The following is a 21,816-nucleotide window of genomic DNA, read 5'->3' as shown; positions in this document are numbered from 1 at the left end:
GGCCGCTGTGGAAAACAGTTGTGGTGGCTTCGAAACACACAGACCGAGGAGAAGAACAGAAACTCATTTCCCCGGGTGGGCGGGCAGTGTGTGTCTATGCCAGGGAGATGAAAACAGCAGCGGGTGGGTTGTGCCTTAAAGGGTTGGCCGGCCGTGCCTGGGAAGTTCAGAACTCACCCATTCGAAAGAAAGAGAGGTGGGACCGGCCCGGCCCCACTCCCGGGAGGAAACCTCTAAGCCCTTGGGATGTCCCCACTCGATAAGAGTGTCTCAGTTTAGCTGGAGCCTCGGGTGGGTAGTCTGGGCCAAAGACGTGCCTTAGGGCGGGGCAGGGGGAGGGGAGGGGCAGGGGGGCCTCCGGGCCAGGCGGTGGCGGTGCCGGTTTGACCTCTGGGACATCAGCCCTGCGGCGTCCTTTGAGTCCTTCCGTGACAGGACAGCTGAAAAGATGTTACCGCCGCCAGGAAAGATGTTATGGGAGAGCCCCCTGAGTCAGAGGGCGAGGGCTGTCGCCCCTTCCTCGGTTCCCGTCACGCTCTGGAGAAAGAATTCAAACGAGTGGCACCGGACAGCGTCGTTGTCGTCGTCGTCGTCGTCGTCGTCTTTAACGAGGGAACTTATCAAGGAAGCACGGCGAGCCGATCCAAAACCGAAATAAAATACACTGGGCGTAAAACACCATCGGGCACCTCAGATGGTCTGGGTGTGCCACCTGGGGTCCGAGGGGGTCTTATACCCTTCTGTCTACAGGGTTCGGGGTTCCTCTGCCTTCTGTCTTGGACACAGAGGTCCCAAGCTTGCTACTTCTTTGTTCAGTGAGTGAGTGAGGTCGAGCTCTCCCTTTCTTCTGTCCCCCTCCCGCCCTCCTGCCTCAGCAGTTCCGGGGTGATTTCGGCTACCTACGTGTTCTTTGGTCAGGGAGGAGGGGTATTCACCATTGGCTCTCAAGTGTCCTCGTTCGGGGGAAGATAAGGTCTTGCTGCAAGCGGCCCAAACTGTTTGGCCTTGTGTCATTTTCTTGTCTCGGTTTCTCTATTCCACTTGCCCAGGCATCTTCCTAGCTTCTTGCTGTCATCCTGTTACACTTCTAGGGAGTGAAGCATCCGACTCCGGAGCACCCCACCCACCGCAGGGCCCGACGACGATGACGACGACGACGACACCTATGATCAGCCACGGAATCCTGGGCCGGCGAACGTTCTCTCTCGTGGGAGCGGAGGGGCCGAGGGTGGGATATGCTTGCGTGCATGCACGGGGGGGGGGGGGGGGGGGGCGGGGGGGGGGGGGGCCTGGCTGTCCTACATACTTACAACTGATTATTTTCTCTCATGAGTCCCTCTCGTGTGGACTCGGTCATCAGGCCAGCTGAAAGAACCTAGCAGGGGAGAAAAAAATGTCTTCCTCCCGCCGCTGCGGTTATTAAGGAAGGAACAGAGAGCGACAGCAAGACACTGGGTAGCGATCCTAGGCTCCGACTCCTCCGCAGGGCCCAGGGTCGGGCTGTGCCACAGCTACAGCTGTGGAGTCATTTCAAAATTTAACGCCCAGGCCACGGAGGAGCATCGGGGACGGTGGAAACGAAGGCGAGGAAACTTCTGGTTGTCGAAAGCCAGAGGTGAGAGCAGCCAGAAGAGCAAAGAGGTGTAAGCCACCCACCCGGAACCGCTCAGAAGGAAACCACCGGAGCAACACGTCACCCCAAACCGAAGCCACGTTGGCACATGGGTCATTTGGAACTCAAGTGACTTAAGACATAGCAGGTTCGAGAAAGGTGCTCCCCTCCTCCTCCTCCTCCTCCTCCTCCTCCTCCTCCTCCTCCTCCTCCTCCTCCTCCTTCTCCTCCTCCTCCTCACCCCCAACACCCCTCTCCGGTGGTGGTGGTGGTGGGGAGATTAAACTCTCGAGGGAGAAAGAAGAAGACATCTGTCATCACCAGAGACAGGGAGGGGGGAAGGGGGGAGCAGGAGCGTGGCGGGCACTCTGTGAACAGCATCCAGGTGAGCGGCTGCAGAACTGAGGTCTGGTGAGCCACCCGTCCGTCGGTCCCGACAAACCAAATCAAACTGGCCCCTAATCTTCCTAGTGGCTTCTTCGCCGTGGCCTACCCGCCCCTATTCCGGAACAACACGTCTGTCTCCCAAACGTGCCGATTCTCTGTCTAAAAGGTCTTCACTCTCCGGAGAAGGCCTCCGTGTACAGGTGCACATTAAAGAAGATCGGGCCCGGCCGGGCATGGCTCAGCGGTTGAGCGCCAGCCAAGGATCCAGGAGATCACGGTGCCATTCCCGGTCAGGGCCCATGCCTGAGTTGCGGGCTCCATCCCCAGTCGGGGGTGTGCAGGAGGCAGCCGACCCATGCCTCTCTCATCCTTGACACTTCTCTCTCTCTCTCCCTCTCCCCCTCTCTCTCTCTCTCTCTCTCTCTCTCTCTCTCTCTCTCTCTCTCTCCCCCGCCCTCCTCCCTTCTTGTCTCTTAAATCAAGAGAGATATAGTAAAAAAAAAAAAAAAAAAAAAGGAAAGCATGTAAAACATCTAAAAAGATAAGGTAGCACACAGGATCCCCGGACAGCATTCCAGCTTCTAACATGCCATCCTCCTAGCATCGCAGCTACAGGGATCAGAGCAGCTTCTGAAAGTCTCAGGTGGAGAAACATGAGCCAAGTGATCGTCTCCGCTAGCAAAACTGATCATGGCTTTTAACTTTCTGGTCCATTGTCCTCCAATGTATGAATCTGCTATTGCTGATCTTTTTTTTTGGGGGGGGGGGGCACCTGGTTAACCTGCTTATTCTTCCAGGATGTGGATGAAGGGGCACACGGCACAGGCCACAGGTGTGGACGCTTCGAGAGCGGAGAACATGGACTTGAAGAGGACCTCAGCTCTCAAAGGGAGATGAGCCCCTGGGAGGGCCTCAATCCTAACGTCCCCCTCGGCGGGATGGTTTGGAAACTCATCCAACCCTCGATGCATGCAGGTGACGGGACACCCATCTCCTAGAAACGCTTCCCCTTCACGGCCCACAGGTCGATGATTCCCCAATTGCCGGAGCCCGCCGGCAGAGTCGAACGGTCCTGAGGAAGGGGTGAGGATGAAGAGAAGACAGACACAAAAAAGATGGGATCGGGAGGGCTGCAGCTCATGCCTGTTGCCAGCTGCCGGCCCCGAGTTTATTTTCCCAGCTCAATTTATACAGACACTGTTAATTTTGCTGAATAGCACCCCGCTCCGCATTCCTACCCCTTGAGTAGTTCCTTCAAGGCCGTTGAATGCTATCTCAGAGTAAACACCCTGCCTCTTGCAGGAGCTCTGACGTTGGTGCCTGTCTTTGTTTCGGCTTCTAATGGGAACTTGCGGGGAGGATTGAGTCCTTGGCTTGGTATGTGGCTTGACTGTCCTTTAACCCTTCAGGCCGGGACCAACATCCTGATAAGCTTTTCTGGAACTTAAGGCCGCAAGCTAAATTAGTATTGCTTTGGTGCCTCAAGGACTGGGTCAGGGAGCAGGGGAGCACATCCGCAGCTCACCCACGCAGCTCCTCTGTGCCTGGGGCCACAGCGGCTCACCCACATCTCCCCGGGAGCAGGGGAGCACATCCGCAGCTCACCCAGGCAGCTCCTCTGTGCCTGGGGCCACAGCGGCTCCCCACACCCAATGCTGTTCGACTGGCTCTGGGCTCTGGGAACACGCACCCCTTGTTCCCCAGAGGAGTCCCCATCAGAGCAGAAAGGAGGGGCGTGCAGCCCTCCCAAGGCCAGAGCCCAAGGCAAGCAACATCCACTGAGGGGACAGGTGTGTCTCCTGTGTTCATCGTCACCTATGAAATATGGGGGTGAAACGGCCCCTCTCCGGAGCAGGATCTCAACCCTTTGGGATTCTGCCTCCAGGCGGCGGTGGGCGATGGGGGGGGGGCGGGGGGGGGCTCAAGGCAAGGCAAGTCACTGAAACTCTCTGTACATAGGCATGTTTCCCATGTGGAGACAGCTCAATAGTAAAGAGAGAGGTTTCCAGAGCGAACTGAGTGACGGGAGCAAGCAGCGCCCAGCCTGCGCCGGGGCAGGCAAGCGGGCAGACAGGTGGGCGGGCGGGCGGGGACTCTCTAGTCCCATGGTCCGAGTCCCCTCCGCCCCACCGCCGTCTCCCCAGGCCTCTTCTCAAGCAGAGAGGCAGAGGGGAGGGCGGTCCCAGAGCACATCTCTTGTCCTCCACAAACACTACTCCCCCTCGGCCGCTTGGCCTGAGATAGCCAGCCACCCGGCTCTCCCCCTGCCCGATTGATTTTCCTGCGGCCCAGAGGCCCTGTTCAGGGCTGAGGATGAAACCCCTACCCTCCGGTTCCCCAACCCGATGGGCCCGGGGGGGGGGGCAGGCAGGTGGGGGGGAGGGGCGGGGAGGACCGGGCGATTCATTGTGACCGGCCTCACTCAGTAAATAGCTCCTTTCAAATGCAGAAAGCTGTCGGGTAAAGTCAGAGCCTCCGACCTCGCCTCGGGCTTCTTCGACTGCCCCACCCTTACTGAGGCCGCAGCCCCGCGAACCACGGGAAGGGAGGGTGTTGGAGGAGCTGGCCGGCCCCGGTCTGTCCGTTGGCCAAGCCTGGAAAGCTCCCTCCCTCCACCGTTAGAGAATCATGGGGTGGGGGTGGGGATCAAGGGGCGCGAGGCCGGGTCCGAGCGGGACGGGGCGGGGCGGGAGGCGGGGAGCCGCTGAGGGGCCCGAGTCCAGGGCCCAAGTCTTAGGTCAACCGGCCGGGCGGGGCTCAGCGGTGGAGCAGCGAGCGATCTCGAACCCAGGAGATCGGGGTTCGATTCCCGGTCAGGGCACATGCCCGGGTTGCTGGCTACGCAGCGGGCCCATGACTCTCTCCTCATCGATGTCTCTATCTCTCTCCCTCCCTCGCCTTTCCTCTCTCTGAAATCAATCAAGATATATTCCAAAAAAAAAAAAAAGATTCCATTTTAAAAAGAAGGAGCCAAGGGTTGGAGGACGGTGGGTGGAGGGGTGGGTGGATGAGGAGAGAGGAACCAAAGCATTGATATGCCTGTCGGCACAACCCACCCAAGGACACGGACCGTGGCGGGGAGTGGGACGGGGCCGAGTGGGTCATCGGGGAGGCAAAGGGACATCGGTGACCTATGAAGCAAAAATTAAATAAATAAAAAGAAGGAAACACGGCGCTCTTACGAACCCTTTCCCAACACACTCCAGAGAAAAATGCCGAAACAAGGAAAAAAAGGAAGGCTTCTCGGTCACCCCGGAGCCTCCCGGGGTGAAGGGTCAGGGTTCGTCCCTTTCGCCCACGAGACGGATAGGCTAGGCGGTGGGAACGTAGTCCACGCGAGAGACAAGGTCTAAAGCGACCAGGCCTCCTTCCGTCTCTGTTGCACGGACCTAAAACACCATGCTTATGGCTCGGCTCGCTTTTCAGTGGTTCTCTTTCTTTTAAACTGTTCCGCGTGACAGCCATCTTAGCCCTTCTCTTTGTCCGCAGCTCCAAAAGATTCCACCTCCCCTTCCAATCACCCGCAGGAAACAAGCGGCATTTTCCAGGTCTCAGGTTTTCCCGGACGTCGATGTGGACAGGGCTTGGAAAAGAAATGAGGATTTTTAAGAAGGGCTCTTCAGTGTAAGGAACCATAATCGAATGTATTTTGCTCAAGTCAACAGATTTATTTATTTATTTATTTATTTATTTATTTATTTACCCAGGATTTGTCCTCCACCAGAAAAGAAAGTTCGAAAATAAAAACCCTCTCCTGGGTAACTCTTTGGTTAGGTGAAATCAGTGTTAGCAACTTGTCAGTTTAGGACTCCAAACAGTTCCACCCAATGCCGGTGAAGAGTAGATGCTTTTCATCTTTATAAAATGTTTGCCTGTTTCTGTGTACTATTTTATTTATTTATTATTTTGGTTAAATGCGCACGTGCTCAAACGGATGGTCCAAACTTCCAACGTTCAAATCATAAAGGAGTATGTCTGTTCCTCCCTTTCCACCCCTCCTGCCTTTCTTCCTCCCTCCCCACCGCACCCCACCACACCCCCAAGTCTTAAGATGCCTCAACCTCTCTGTCTGTCTGTCTGTCTGTCTGTCTGTCTGTCTGTCTCTCCCCCTCCCTCCCTTCCTCCTCCTCCCTGTCTCTTAAATCAAGAGAGATATAGTAAAAAAAAAAAAAAAAAAAAAAGCATGTAAAACATCTAAAACTATAAGGTAGCAAACAGGATCCCCGGACAGCATTCCGGCTTCTAATGTGCCATCCTCCTACCATCGCAGCTACAGGGATCACAGCAGCTTCTGGTATCAGGTGGAGAAAGATGAGCCGAGTGATCGTCTCAGGTAGCAAAACGGATCATGGCTCTTAACTTCCTGGTCCTCCAGTGTATGAATCGGCTATTGCTGATCTTCGGGGGGGGGGGGGGGGGGGGGGGCGGCACCTGGTCAATGTAAAAACATGGCAAAAGGTGGGGGGGGAATGACGAGATTGGTCTCATGCATATGGGCCAGAAAAAGTGCCCACGGATACATTCTCTTTCTGGAGCCTAGTCCGTGATTCCCTTGATCCTAGTCATGAGTCTGAACGTAAAACAGGGAGTACAGAACAAAAAGAGGAGGCTCCTATAGCAGAGGAAAAATGGGATGGAGGAGAGAATGTACGGGGGGGGGGGCGGGGGGGGTAAGGATCTCGAAGGGGATGCCGAGGAGCTCCCGCCAGAAGAGCAGGCCGAACTAGATGACGCAGCTGCTCGTTAACAATCATGACGATCGTCTCTATCCAGCTATGGCCGATACAAGTGAGGAAGTAACTCCAGAGATTGTCGGGCAGTTTGACGAGATTGGTGCGATCGTGACACGCTTCTGAACAAAAGCCAACTTTCCCTTCCGCTTCGCCTGCCTCTCCACGGAAAGGAGACGATCGGGATAATTCCAAATTGAATAACGATGACAGGGAAAATAATGTCAATGATCCACGTATGGAAAAACAGATCAAGGATACCCTATCTCCGCTGCCAAGAACGCTCTTGAAAGCGCAAGAGAGCGGAGAGGAGGTGTGGAATTCTGGGCTGGCCATCTTTCCGGTCTCTGAGCAGCCAAACCCTAATCATCCTAATCAGGTGCAAAGATATGACACCCCTTTGTCATTCCAAATGTGAAAGGAGCTAAAACAGGCTACAGCTCGATAGGGGCCCGCTGCTCCGTAGACTTTGACCATCCTAGAAAACATCGCTACTGACGCTTTAACTAACTCCTAACGATTGGAGATCTCTAGCTAAAGCATGTTTCACAGGAGGAGACAATTTATTACGGAAATCGGAATTTTAGGATCGTTGTCATGAGGCTGCAAACAGAAACAGGGCAACACACCATATTCCCATCACTGATGAGATGTTACTAGGAGAAGGGCCTCACTGGACCAATGACGCTTCTCCTCCAAGGAAGGCACTGGCCTCTAAGGCCTGGCGTCCATGGCCTACACCTGGCAGGAAATCAGAAGAACTAGCCCCAATAAGGCAGGGACCTGATGAGCCTCACCAAGACTTTGTTTCCAGATTGCTTCAGGCAGTTAGCCGCTCAGTGCCTGACGGAGAGGCGGGAATGTTGCCGGTAACACGGCCGGCTCAGGAGAATGCAGATTCAGCACGTCAGTCTGCTGTTAGACCTTGGAAAAAGAAGGGTTCGCTATCGGACTATGGACGTTCTCTGTGCCGATATCGGACCATCGTAGATACCGGGGTTGACATTAGCCGCAGCGCTGCAAGGAACGACTATTCGAGGAGTCACGGAACAGCCACAGAGAAGTCAGGGAAAAGGAAGCGGTAACTGCTACAGCCGTGGCAAGTCAGGGCCTTTCGGTAAGGATGGTAGAAATAGGAATAACAGCAACGAACGAGTGAGACAACCAGGATCGTGCCCAAGATGTAAAAGAGGAAAGCATCGGGCTCACATGTGCAGGTCAAAGATGGACATCGACCGCAAACCCTGACGGCGGTCGGGAAACTACGAGAGGGGGCAGCCTCGACCCCCTCGAACGATCGGGGCCGTGTCAGTCTACCCACCCCAGGGATGACCGGAGACCAAACAGGGAACGAGCCGCGCTAGGAAGCGCAGGACTGGACCTCCGTCCCGCCGCCCGCTACGTATTAACACCCGAGGTGGGACCCCGAGCCGTACCCACGGGGGTATATGGGCCTCTGCTAAGAGACACTGTAGGCCTCTTAGTAGGATGTAGCGGGTGAACAAGGAAGGGACTTCAAGTTTTTCCGGGCGTCCTAGACTCCGACTATACCGGGGAGCGAAAGGTCATGCGTATAGCTCCTCTCGATAGCGTGACATTCGCCCCTGAAGTGAGAATCGCGCAATGGATATTATTGCCCTTTCGGAAGACAGGAGGAGTTGTATCTCAACAGGAGAGGGGAAATCATGGCCCTGGCCCTTCCGATAGAGCCCACTGGATTCAAACAGTGGGGTCCGAGAGACCTGAAAGAGAACTGCCGAGCGATGGTAAGAAACGGAATGGATTGCTAGACACAGGGGCTGATGTTTCAGTCATTAGTCAGCGATACTGGCCATCCCAGTGGCCTGTGCAACCTGCCATGACTTCTTCGCCAGGAATTGGACAGACTCCATCCATCCATCCATCCATCCATCCATCCATCCATCCATCCATCCATCCGCGCTGCAAAGTACACAGGTTCTGACACGGCGAGATGCGGGGGGGAAAGCCCGGTGCATTTCAACCTTATGTATTGCCTTTTCTGCCACGTCATCTGTGGGGCCGAGATGTTCTCAAAAATATGGGAGTGTTCTTGTCTAGCCCCAATCCAAAGGCAGCTAGCTCATCGTATGTTAGACCCGGGTTACATGCCGGGCGGGGCAGGGACCGGGCCAAGACGGCCAGGGGGTAGAACGGCCCATTCCCTGCCAAGGCCAACTGACAAAACAAGGTCTTAGCTGTGACTCCAGTGTGTCCTGAAGGTCACTGCTCTTCCTGCCTCACCCGGCCACCTGACAATCCCGTATTGGGTGGGGCCGTGGCCTCTCTCAGAGGAAAAAAATTCAAGCAGCCCGGCAATTGGCGCAGGAACAGTCAGCTCAGGGGCACACGGAGGAATCTAAATAGTCCTTGGAATACACCTATATTTGTTATTAAGGGAAAAAAATCTGGAAAGTGGAGGCTATGACAGGATTTAAGTGCCGTAAATAAGACTACGGAAACGATGGGGCCTTTCCCACCAGGTCTGCCCTCTCCGGTGGCCGTCCCCGCGGGATGCCGTTGACTAGTATTCGACGTGAAAGACTGCTGTTTCACCATCCCGTTCTACCCTGCAGATTGTAAAAGATTTGCCTTCGGCGTTCCTTCCGCCCATTTTAAGGAACCGATGCGGAGAGATCGCTGGAGAGTTTTGCCCCGGGGCGTGGCGAACAGTCCCACACGGCGTCCAAAATTTGCGGCTACGGCCACGAAAGAGAATCGAAAGATACATCCGGAAGCCCACGTCATCCATTCTACGGATGATGTTTTCGCGGCTCATCGTGATCTAGAAAACTTAGAAGTGATTTACTCAGAGTTAAGCACTTCAACTAAATGGATCTGGCCTCGTCCTAGCCCCCGAAAAGGTTCAACAGGCCACGCCTTATCATCGCTCAGGGCAACCGATCGAAGGGCGGAAGGAAAGTAAGGCCACAAAGATTTCAGTTCGGAACAGACAGTCTATCCACCCTGGTTGATTTCCAAAAAACTTTTGAGGGACGTGAATTGGCTAAGGCCTTCTTTAGGCTTAACCACGGGTGAATTAAAAGCACTCTTTGACACACTCCGTGGCGACCCTGACCTCGAGAGTTAACCGTGGAGGGACAACGGGCTCTAGAGACGGCAGAGAAGGCTATCGTCGGAATGGATGACACAAGAGCCTGGCAACTCATCATCTTACCTACCCATTCTCCGCCCGCTGGGCTGTCTTGGCAAGAAGCTCCACTAGAAGGGGTTCATTTACCTTCCTCCAGAAAAATGGTGATCACACCTTATGCCCCATCGGTGGCCCCATGAACATCGCAGGGTAGAAAAAGAGCTCTAGAGTTTTTTGGGAAACAGCCTGCCGCTGTTACGGTGCCTCGCGCTTCCGTGCAGCCGCAGCGGTGGTGGCAAAATGAAACTTTACGGCAGATCGCTTTTGCAGAGGACAGTGGGCAGATCGACTGCCGTTATCCATCAGAGAAATGACGACAGCGATTCATTCAAAACCCTGTGCTATTCCCACAGATGATCTCTCGAGAACCCCTGACTGATGCTCTTTGAGTGTTGACTGATGGGCCGACGTCTGGAATCGCCAGCTATGTCGTCAATAATCGGGGCCGTCCATCGAAGACTCGAGAAACCTCTGCACAGACCGTAGCGTTAGTAGCTGTCATTGCAGGATGTCAACGCTTGCAAGACGTCCCATGTAGTTTGTACACAGATTCTGAATACACTGTATCTATCCTTCGAGGTTTGGAGACGGCTACCCCGACTGACAGGGATCCCTCTACAGTCACAGCCGCTCTCTTGTCTTGACGGCAACGGATTGAGCCACGAACCTCACCCTGTTCTGTGGGACATATCGGAGCTCACTCAGTGCTCCTCGGACCTTTCGCAGAAGGAAATGCGCAAGCAGACATGTTGACTCGTGGCGCTTCCTTAGTCATTTCCTCTGTTGAACAAGCACGAGCCTCACACGCTCCGCATCATCCAAATGCTTCGGGTTTAAGAAAACGATTGAACACGACCCGTGAAGCCGCCCGGCGAATAGGAAAGGAGCGTCAAAACTGTCCCGAGCCCATGCCCCTCGCACCTCAGTACGGTGTGAATCCACGGGGATTGCTCCCAGGACATATCTGGCAGACGGATGTTACTCCTATAGCCGAATTCGGTCGCCAGTCATTTGTGCACGTCACAGTGGCCACTTATTCTGGATCTTTAGTGGCAAGCGCGCATCCTGGGGAAAACACGAGACGGGTTATCTGTCATGTATTATCATGTTTTGCCATCTCGGGCATTCCAAAAATTCTAAAAACCGACAATGGGCCTGCGTTACGCTAGCAAAACTTTTACAGAGTTTCGTGCAACTTTCCAAATGACTCCTATCACAGGCATTCCTTATCATCCTCGGGGCCGGGGGATCATCGAGCGAGCCCACGGGACCTTAAAGGCTCACGCTGCAAAAATAAAGAAGGGGGAATATACCTGCCATTCTCCTAGTAAAATACTTCATCTCTCTTTATGGACCCTTAATTTTTAAAAATCGGATGCAGAAGGTTTCTCAGCAGCTGAGCGGCATCGGAGACAGCCCCCCCCCCCCCCCCCCCCCGTGGATGAACTGATCGAAACACCTGGAGGATTTGTGGAGACCTTACCGCCAACGGAGCACGGGCGAGTTCAACCTAATGTACGGAAGTTAGTAGCAAACGCGGACATTGTCGCAGTGAGACGTAAAGGCGAGACTCATCCAAATGGGAGCCGTTCTGTTAAAGGAGGTTTAGCCCGTGTTCCTCCTCCTTACGTATGACTGTTAGGTAAGGTTTGGATGAAGAAATTAGCTGATTCTTGCTCCATCAAGTGTGTACGCTGTAACCTCACAAACTGCGTGTCTAGTGCTCATGCAAACTCGGATTGGTTGGCATCGCACCAACCTGCGTTCGTCACGCTTCCAGTCGAGAGGCAAGGACGCTGGTATGCTGCAGGCAGAGCCCAAGAGATATACCTCGGCGCGGCGGCCGACGCAACGCCGTGAGCGCACTCCGGCAAACGTGCTTCCTTGGCACGCCGGGAAGTGGCAGCGCCCGCCTGAGGCACCTCTAAGAGGCCGCGTCCACCATACCCTGACCTTGTGCTCCATCGGGCGCCCGGCTGGACGTGTCACCATCCCACTGGTCAGATACCCTTTCTAGACTAAGAGAGCATAGAATCACTCTGAATGGGGGTGGGATAGGGTAAAGGCCATCTTACGGGGATATGGAGTTAAGGCAACGTATCTATTGACGTTCCATGCTGATATAAATGCCATAGAAGGCTGCTCCTCTCGATACCTCACCCGCAGACTTAGCAAAAGAACCGTTTGACAAGTTTTCCGATATGATCTCTACACATAGTTTACCTTCACGATTCTATTCTGGTATTATGTTGTTGGCCAGAGTGTTCATGTTCCTATGTTTATTCCCGGTCTGTGTCCAAGCGGAAACACAAAGCCTCTCAGAGCTGCAGACAGGAGTCCACTGGCTCCAGTGAAAAAGTAAAGAAGGGGGAGCCGTTGGGAGCCGGTGACGTGTCTGGACGTGGCCCACGTGGCCCGAGGGCCTGGAGCCAGGGGCTCCACCCTCCCCGCAGGTTCCCGTGGGGAGCCGAAGAAATGAAGATCAGTGGCACAGGTCTGGGCTCACGCAGGAGGCAGGACGTTGACCCTGAAAGTGTGTTTGTGCAGCCTGGAAAGAACTACTCTGTATCACCCTCCCCTCCTTACCGGTTGTTTGTTACTCACTCTATAAGAAAGGCGTTGAAGCCATTGGGGGCTGCACCTCATCGGAGGGCAGCCCTCCCGATCCCATAACTGCGATTGTCTCTTTCATTCCCACCACTCGAACTCAGATCTGTTCGTCTTTCAGGCTGGTTCCTGACAATTCCCCAATGCTGTCGACTGGGCTCTGGGCTCAGGCCGGGAACAGAGAGGGGCCGCGTCCTACACGCACCCCTTGTTCCCCAGAGGAGTCCCCATCAGAGCAGAAAGGAGGGGCGTGCAGCCCTCCCAAGGCCAGGGGAACCTTCGTGTGGCCAGGGCCCAAGGCAAGCAACATCCACTGAGGGGACAGGTGTGTCTCCTCTGTTCATCGTCACGTATGAAATGAGGGGCTAAACTGCTCCTCTCCGGAGCAGGATCTGAACCCTTTGGGATTCTGCTTCCAGGCGGCAGTGGGCGACGGGGGCGGGGGGGGGGGGGGGTTGTTGTTCAAGGCAAGTCAGTCACCGAAACGCTCTGTGCATAGGCATGTTTCTCACGTGGACACACCTCTGTAGTGAGGAGAGAGGTTTCCAGGTCGAACTGAGTGACAGGAGCGAGGAGCGCCCAGCCGGCGCCAGGGGAGGCAAGCGGGCAGGCAGGCCGGCGGGGACTCTCTAGTCCCATGGTCCGAGTCCCCTCCGCTCCCCTCCGCCCCACCGCCGTCTCCCCGGGCCTACTTCTCAACCAGAGAGGCAGAGGGGAGGGCGGTCCCAGAGCACATCTCTTGTCCTCCACAAACACCTCGCCGCCTCGGCCGCTTGGCCTGAGATAGCCAGCCACCCGGCTCTCCCCCTGCCCGATTGATTTTCCTGCGGCCCAGAGGCCCCGGTTCAGGACCGAGGATGAAACCCCTACCCTGCGGTTCCCCAGCCGGAGGGGCCCGTGGGTGGGCGGGGAACCGGCAAGGTGGCGGTGGTGTCGTGGGGGCGGGGAGGACCGGGCGATTCACTGTGACCGGCCTCACTCAGTAAATAGCTCCTTTCAAATGCAGAAAGCTGTCGGGTAAAGTCAGAGCCTCGGACCTCGCCTCGGGCTTCTTCGACTGCCCCACCCTTACTGAGGCCGCAGCCCCGCGAACCACGGGAAGGGAGGGTGTTGGAGGAGCTGGCCGGCCCCGGTCTGTCCGGGGCGCAAAGAGCCCCCTCCGTTGGCCAAGCCTGGAAAGCTCCCTCCCTCCACCGTTAGAGAATCACGGGGTGGGGGTGGGGATGAAGGGGCGCGAGGCCCCGGGCGGGGAGGGGCGGGAGGCGGGGAGCGGCTGAGAGGCCCAAGTCTAGGGCCCAAGTCTTAGGTCAACCGGCCGGGCGGGCGGGGCTCAGCGGTGGAGCAGCGAGCGATCTCGAACCCAGGAGATCGGGGTTCGATTCCCGGTCAGGGCACATGCCCGGGTTGCGGGCTAGGCAGCGGGCCCATGACTCTCTCCTCATCGATGTCTCTATCCCTCTCTCCCTCCCTCTCCTTTCCTCTCTCTGAAATCAATGAAGATATATTCCAAAAAAAAAAAGATTCCATTTTAAAAAGAAGGAGCCAAGGGTTGGAGGGTGATGGGGGGGGGCGGGGAGAGGAACCAAAGCATTGATATGCCTGTCGGCACAACCCACCCAAGGACACGGACCGTGGCGCGGGAGTGGGGTGGGGCCGAGTGGGTCATCGGGGAGAGAAAGGGACATCGGTGACCTATGAGGCAAAAATTAAATAAATAAAAAGAATAAAAAGAAGGAAACATGGCGCTCATTGGAGCGCCGCCAAGAGACTCTTGCAAAATCTTTCCAAACGCGCTCCAGAGAAAAATGCCGAAACAAAGAAAAAAGGGAGGCTTCTCGGTCATCCCGGAACATGCCAAGGAGCCTCCCAGGGTGAAGGGTCAGGGTTCGTTCCCTTTCGCCCACGAGACGGATAGGCTAGGCGGTGGGAACGTAGTCCACGCGAGAGACAAGGTCTAAGGCGACCAGGCCTCCTTCCGTCTCTGTTGCACGGACCTAAACCACCACGCCATGGCTCGGCTCGCTCTTCGGTGCTTGTCTTTCTTTTAAAATATTCCATGTGCCCGGCCGGGCGTGGCTCAGCGGTTGAGTGTCGACCTAGGATCCGGGCGATCAGGGTTCGATTCTCGGTCAGGGCACACGCCCGGGTTGCGGGCTAGGCAGCGGGTCCGTGACTCTCTCATCAGCGATGTCTCTATCTCGCTCTCTCCCTCTCCTTTCCTCTCTCTGAAATCAACCACGATCTATTTTAAAAAATAAAAAATAAAATATTCCACGTGACAGCTATCTTAGCGCTTCTATGTCTCCGCAGCTCCGTCCCTCCAAAAGATTCCACCTCCACTTCCAATCACCCGCATGAAACAAGCGGCATTTTCCAGCTTTCAGGTTTTCCCAGACGACGAATGTGGAGTGGACCTCGAAAAAATGATGAGGATTTTAAAGAAGGGCTCTTCAGTGTATGGAACCAAAATCAAACGTATTTTGCTCAAGTAAACAGCCCCCCCCCCCCCCCCCCCTCAGGATTTGTCCTCCACCAGAAAAGGAAGTTCAAAATCAGAAACCCTCTCCCGGGTAACTCTTTGGTTAGGTGAAATCAGTGTGAGCCACTTGTCAGTTTAGGACTCCAAACAGTTCCACGCGATGCCGGCGAAGAGTCGATGCTCTTCATCTTTATAAAATGCTTTGCCTGTTTTCGCGTGCTTTTTTTTTTTTTTTTTTTAAATGCTCAAACGGATGGCCCCAACTTCCGACGTCCAAATCATAAAGGAGTATCTCTGTTCTTCCCTTCCCACCCCTCCTGCTTTTCTTCCCGTCCCAGTTTCTCTGGAGACGTATACGCAGGTGGTCTAACTCCCGATACGTGGATATACCACCGTGAGGGGCGAGAGGCGCTTTGGTTCAATGAGACCGAGCCAATGACTCAAGTTCAAGAAGGGAGACAGAGACGCACATAAAGCAAAGCACACAGGGTTTATTGACCAGCTCCCGATGGTTCTCGGCACCGGCAGGGCCACCCGGAGGATCCTCCGAAAGACACACACACACACACTCACACACACGAGGTTTGGGGATGCGGCCGCGACGGCGTCGGTCACTCACTGCGGTCGTCCGGAAGCTCTCGCGGAGAGACGCAGGGCCGAGCGAGGCAAGGGTCAGCTTTCCCGGAGCTGGAGACGAAGTCTGTGGAGAGGGCAGACAAGCGTCCAAGGATGTGGCCGAAAAGCTCCTGCTTTTAACAGTCGAGTTGAAGGGTGTGGTGCGTCTTCAGTGTGTCTTATCGGGGTCCTACAGAGCGCGGGGGCCCGGTCGGAGGCCGGGGCTACAAAGTGTTCCTCTTATCGTGGCACGCGGGCATCCTAGTGACACTCGGTCACAGAAAATGGAGTTCCTTATTTCAAGTCTAATACACGCATCCAACTTATCTTCACACCTGTATTTCTAGAGCAGTCCACCCGGCGAGTCCCGCGGATTTAGTCCAAGGGAATCAGACTAAAAAGGTTTCTCCTTCCGGGGAAGAAGGGTAGAACTCATCTTAAGAAAGAGACAAAGCAAAAAGAAACCAGCCAAACCGAGAGCCATTTCCTTAACCAGGGTCCAAGCGTTTTGTACAGAAGAAAGTGCATGTTGAATGAGGGTCACGGGGTTCCTCGCGTTCCAGTTGGGAGCGCAAGGTACGATCCTCCAAAGCGAGAGGAGGGTACCTCCGAGACGGCGGGCGGTGTGTCGCTTCCCGACGGCCTCCTCGGTCGCGATGGTTCCAGCATTCGGTCCGTAGACGATGTGATGCGATGTAGTTCGTCTATCGGCTTCTTGAGTTGTTGAAGCGTCTTCTCGGTGAGACCCTCAAGCTGTGCTCGCCTAGTAAAAGATTCGTTAAGGGTAGGCGGGGCGGTAGGACGCTTGGTAGTAAGGGTAGGGACAAGGGGCATAGAAGGATGCCAAAAGACAGTTGAAGGTTCTGTCTAAGTAGTATCACGTGTGACGCGACTTATAGAAACGTTCCTAGCATTCGTAAGGAGGGAGTCACGATTCACGCCTCGAACGTTGACATCCGAGAAGGTCTTAGGGTCAAAGTAGGAAACGTTAGAGAAACAGATGTCTTCCTAAAGAGCAGAAAGCGGGTCTAGGCTGATGTGGGAGTCAAGGAACGGGAAAAGAGTCTGCATCAAGCGCATGATGAGCAACAGAGACAGCGGGTGAGGATTCGAGAAGATCTGATCTCTGGAAGAAGCAGGGGTACACGAACAAAAGATCACCTACAGGTAAGACATGATCTTCCCCTATCTCGGTAGGGATGTCCGCAGCGGAGTGGGCTAGGAGATCTTCTCCGCCGATAGCCGTGAGAATAGATAGTTCGCAGTCTGCCACGGCACAAGCAACAGGTTCAGAGAAGTCAACTCTCGCAGTAGCGTCGCTCCACGAGGGATGAAATCCGGAACCTCGCTGCATTCGACGAAGCGTGTCTCTGCGGGCCTGAGTCAAACGGTCTTGAATCGTGATGCATCGGCATTTGAGCGGATCCATTTGGAATGGAATATCGAGGTCCCCTGGGTCCACGTGAAGCTTTCGGACAGCCTCATCCTGTTGTTTCGTCGCTTCAGATCATCATCCGACTTGTCGTTGAGTCCGCGCGGGCCAGCGCGTTCACCGAATCGAAGGACGATGAGACTAACCTCATCATTTTTGCCTGGTCCGTGGCCGTTTCTGACACGAAGACATTTAAGTCACGTGTCAGCCTGTTGACCTTCATAGACTTAGCTATAGATACGGTCAGGGAGAGAGACGCCATCGCAAAGGAGGCTGCGTCGCGTGGTAGGAGTTTCCCGACGCGAGAACGAAAACGTTGAGGAAAGGGCGGTCATCGTAAGCGAAGTTGTTGTGAAACGCGTGTTTTCTCGTGGGGTCGTGGCCGGGCGGAAGTGCCGTTCTGGGGTTGATTCGGGAGCTCCCAGGCTCCCTAAACAAAGTTGAGTAAGAAATTCTGTTGGTGTGGACAAGGGGAGTCTCTGAGGTGGATCTCTATCTTCTGCATCCATTGCTCGTCGGGCTATCGTTCTAGAACCTTTCGGCCTAGAAATCCAATCCGTTGCAGCCTGACCCGGTCCATATTCAGAAAGGCTTTGAACACCATCCAGGGTTCCTTGAGCGATTCCCATCGCTCCGCCCGAGAAAGCAGAACAAATAGGTTGTGGGTAAGCCGTCGCATCTAATCAAGCAAACCTAGCGTACCACGAAGGGTTGATAAGATCGGGATAGAATCTGCGGCAACGTCTCCGTCGTGGCGGTGGGTTCGGGTGTGAAAGTGGGTAAAGAGGAGCAGAAGGTTGTCAAGGCTGGGTCGCGGTCGGTGCCGAAGGGGTACGAGTAGGAGGTTGTGGTAAAGCCACCAAATCAGCAAGCTCTGGCGCTGGAGGAGGAGTAGGATTCACAAGTGGCACAGTATCAGGCGATGGGGCAACTCTACTTCCTTTAGACGATTTGAAGGGATTCGGTTATGTCGAGCTCCCATCGCTCCAGGATAGGCCTGTCAGGATACAGACGGTGTGATTCTAGGACCAAGATGTGGGGGTAGTGAGGTTGGAAACGATATCACGAAGACTTCCTCGACGATGTTCGGTATCATCAGAGCACGCGACGAGTGGGGCGTATGTCCTCCGTCGGCACCGCGTCAGAGTCAGGGTGCCCGTCGCCATGGTGAGGAGCAGAATAAGAGTAAGAAGGAAAGTAACCCGTTTCCCAACGGTCCCTAAACACATCTTTTGAGATCAAGACTATAAGGATCTGTAAGAGAAAGAAAGAAGGTATGGCTGATAGAAGCGCGCCAATGGACGATGATAAGCGTAGGCCTCGAGCCAGGGCTTGAGAACCGCCTATCTCGGCCTGCTGTCCATGTCCCTTATTACGGACAGTCCAATATAGCGAGGCTCCGCCGCGTGCGATCATTTCCCGTGGGGATAGGGAGCCATCTTTAGGATTGTTGGTTAAGATTTTATAAGGCACATTTCTATGGCTTTTAGGTGTAGGCGGAACAAATTCCTAATCCGGGATATTTTTTTCTTTTTCTTTACGGGAAATGTAAATCAAATTTCAGTTTTAGATTTTCTCGTCATTCATTCAAGATAACACACTCTAAATGTCACATCGGTCACAACACGGATGAACCCAGGAACACGTTAAGCGAAAGAACCAGAAACCAAAGGCTGACTAGCGTACGACCGTATTTCCACGAAACAGGCAGACTCGCCAAGTGCACGGGGACAGAAAGCGGATCCGCGGTTGCAGGGCTGGGACGGGAGGCGACCATCGGGGAGCAACTGTCGGTGGGCACGGGGCTTCTTTCTGAGGTGACAGAACTGTCCCGAAAGGAGGTGGCGGCGGCAGATGCACGAGGCCGGGACTATACCGCAGTCCTCTGAGCTGTCCACTCGGAGGAACGGGCTCCACGGTCCGTGAATTACATTTCAATACAGCCGTCCCTGGAAACCGTACACTATTCACAGAGCACGAGATGAATCCCCACAGAGTAACCGCTGGCGGGGTGCTCCCGCTAAACACGCAGAGCTACGGGCGCGGGAGCCCCGGGCTACAAAGTGTTCATCTTATCATCACACGCAGGCATCCCAGTGACAGTCGGTCACACAAAATGGAGTTCCTTATTTCAAGTCTAATACACACATCTATTTCTGTAACACTTCCTCCCAGCCCACCCCACCCCATCCCCCAAGTCTTAAGATGCCCCCCTCCTCTTTCTCTCTCTCTCTCTCTCTCTCTCTCTCTCTCTCCACCCTCCCTGCTCCCTTCTTGTCTCTGAAATCAAGAGATATAGTAAAAAAATAAATAAATAAAAGAAAAGGAAAGCATGTAAAACTTTGAGGCAGCAAACACGATCCCCAGACGGCATTCCAGCTTCTAACGTGCCATCCTCCCAGCATCGCGGCTACAGGGACCAGAGCAGCTTCTGAAAGTCTCAGGTGGAGAAAGATGAGCCAAGTGATCGCCTCAGGTAGCAAAACGGATCATGGCTCTTAACTTTCTGGTCAAGTACCCTCCAATGTGTGAATCTGCTATTACTGATCTTTTTCCTTCTTTTTTTTTTTTTTGGGGGGGGGGGGGGCGCGACACCTGCTTCATCTGCATCATTCCCTCTACTTATCCTACCAGGACGTGGGTGAAGGGGCACACGGCACAGGCCACAGGCGTGGACGCTTCGAGAGCGGAGAACATGGACTTGAAGAGGACCTCAGCTCTCAAAGGGAGGGCTTCGATGCTAACGTCCCCCTCGGCGGGATGGTTTGGAAACTCATCCAACCCTCGATGCGCGGAGGTGACGGGACCCCCATCTCCTAGAAACGCTTCCCCTTCAGGGCCCACAGGTCGATGATTCCCCAATGCTGTGGACTGGGCTCTGGGCTCAAGCCGGGAACAGAGAGGGGCCGCGTCCTACACGCACATCAGCAGCTCACCCAGGCAGCTCCTCTGTGCCTGGGGCCACAGCGGCTCCCCACACCCAATGCTGTTCGACTGGCTCTGGGCTCTGGGAACACGCACCCCTTGTTCCCCAGAGGAGTCCGCATCAGAGCAGAAAGGAGGGGCGTGCAGCCCTCCCAAGGCCAGAGAAACCCTCGTGTGGCCAGGGCCCAAGGCAAGCAACATCCACTGAGGGGACAGGTGTGTCTCCTGTGTTCATCGTCACCTATGAAATAAGGGGCCAAACTGCTCCTCTCCGGAGCAGGATCTGAACCTTTTGGGATTCCGCTTCCAGGCGGCGGTGGGCGACCGGGGGTGGGGGGTGGGGGGGGTGTGTGGGGGGGTGTGGGGGGGGGCGCTGCTCAAGGCAAGTCACCGAAACGCTCTGTGCATAGGCATGTTTCTCACGTGGACACACCTCAGTAGTGAGGAGAGAGGTTTCCAGGTCGAACTGAGTGACAGGAGCGAGGAGCGCCCAGCCGGCGCCAGGGGAGGCAAGCGGGCAGGCAGGCCGGCGGGGACTCTCTAGCCCCATGGTCCGAGTCCCCTCCGCTCCCCTCCGCCCCACCGCCGTCTCCCCGGGCCTACTTCTCAACCAGAGAGGCAGAGGGGAGGGCGGTCCCAGAGCACATCTCTTGTCCTCCACAAACACCTCGCCGCCTCGGCCGCTTGGCCTGAGATAGCCAGCCACCCGGCTCTCCCCCTGCCCGATTGATTTTCCTGCGGCCCAGAGGCCCCGGTTCAGGACCGAGGATGAAACCCCTACCCTGCGGTTCCCCAGCCGGAGGGGCCCGTGGGTGGGCGGGGAACCGGCAAGGTGGCGGTGGTGTCGTGGGGGCGGGGAGGACCGGGCGATTCACTGTGACCGGCCTCACTCAGTAAATAGCTCCATTCAAATGCAGAAAGCTGTCGGGTAAAGTCAGAGCCTCCGACCTCGCCTCGGGCTTCTTCGACTGCCCCACCCTTACTGAGGCCGCAGCCCCGCGAACCACGGGAAGGGAGGGTGTTGGAGGAGCTGGCCGGCCCCGGTCTGTCCGGGGCGCAAAGAGCCCCCTCCGTTGGCCAAGCCTGGAAAGCTCCCTCCCTCCACCGTTAGAGAATCACGGGGTGGGGGTGGGGATGAAGGGGCGCGAGGCCGCGGGCGGGGCGCGGCTGAGGGGCTCGGGTCCAGGGCCCAAGTCTTAGGTCAACCGGCCGGGCGGGCGGGGCTCAGCGGTGGAGCAGCGATCTGGAACCCAGGAGGTCGGGGTTCGATTCCCGGTCAGGGCACATGCCCGGGTTGCGGGCTAGGCAGCGGGCCCATGACTCTCTCGTCATCGATGTCTCTATCTCTCTCTCTCTCTCTCCCTCCCTCCCTCCCTCGCCTTTCGTCTCTCTGAAATCAATCAAGATATATTCCAAAAAAAAGATTCCATTTTAAAAAGAAGGAGCCAAGGGTTGGAGGACGGTGGGTGGAGGGGTGGGTGGACGAGGAGAGAGGAACCAAAGCGTTGATATGCCTGTCGGCACAACCCAAGGACGCGGACCATGGCGGGGAGTGGGACGGGGCCGAGTGGGTCATCGGGGAGGGAAAGGGACATCGGTGACCTATGAAGCAAAAATTAAATAAATAAAAAGAAGGAAACACGGCGCTCTTACGAACCCTTTCCCAACACACTCCAGAGAAAAATGCCGAAACAAGGAAAAAAAGGAAGGCTTCTCGGTCACCCCGGAGCCTCCCAGGGTGAAGGGTCAGGGTTCGTTCCCTTTCGCCCACGAGACGGATAGGCTAGGCGGTGGGAACGTAGTCCACGCGAGAGACAAGGTCTAAAGCGACCAGGCCTCCTTCCGCCCCTGTTGCAC

At 55.4% G+C, this 21,816-nt stretch overlaps 1 long non-coding RNA gene across 1 annotated transcript in view; it reads right to left on the bottom strand.

Annotated features, from left to right (window-relative positions):
- Nucleotides 1-21,584: 21,584 nt before the first annotated feature.
- LOC148090212 (uncharacterized) overlaps nt 21,585-21,816 on the bottom strand; it is a 1,288-nt gene continuing 1,056 nt past the window's right edge. The window contains exon 3 of the long non-coding RNA XR_015713964.1: nt 21,585-21,816. This exon is cut by the window's right edge and continues 205 nt beyond it. This is a non-coding gene — a long non-coding RNA (uncharacterized LOC148090212).

This window comes from Miniopterus natalensis, unplaced genomic scaffold, assembly GCF_054644295.1.
Source record: "Miniopterus natalensis isolate mMinNat1 unplaced genomic scaffold, mMinNat1.hap1 Scaffold_80, whole genome shotgun sequence".
NCBI lineage: Eukaryota > Metazoa > Chordata > Mammalia > Chiroptera > Miniopteridae > Miniopterus > Miniopterus natalensis.
This window is presented reverse-complemented; position numbering and strand designations above follow the sequence as displayed.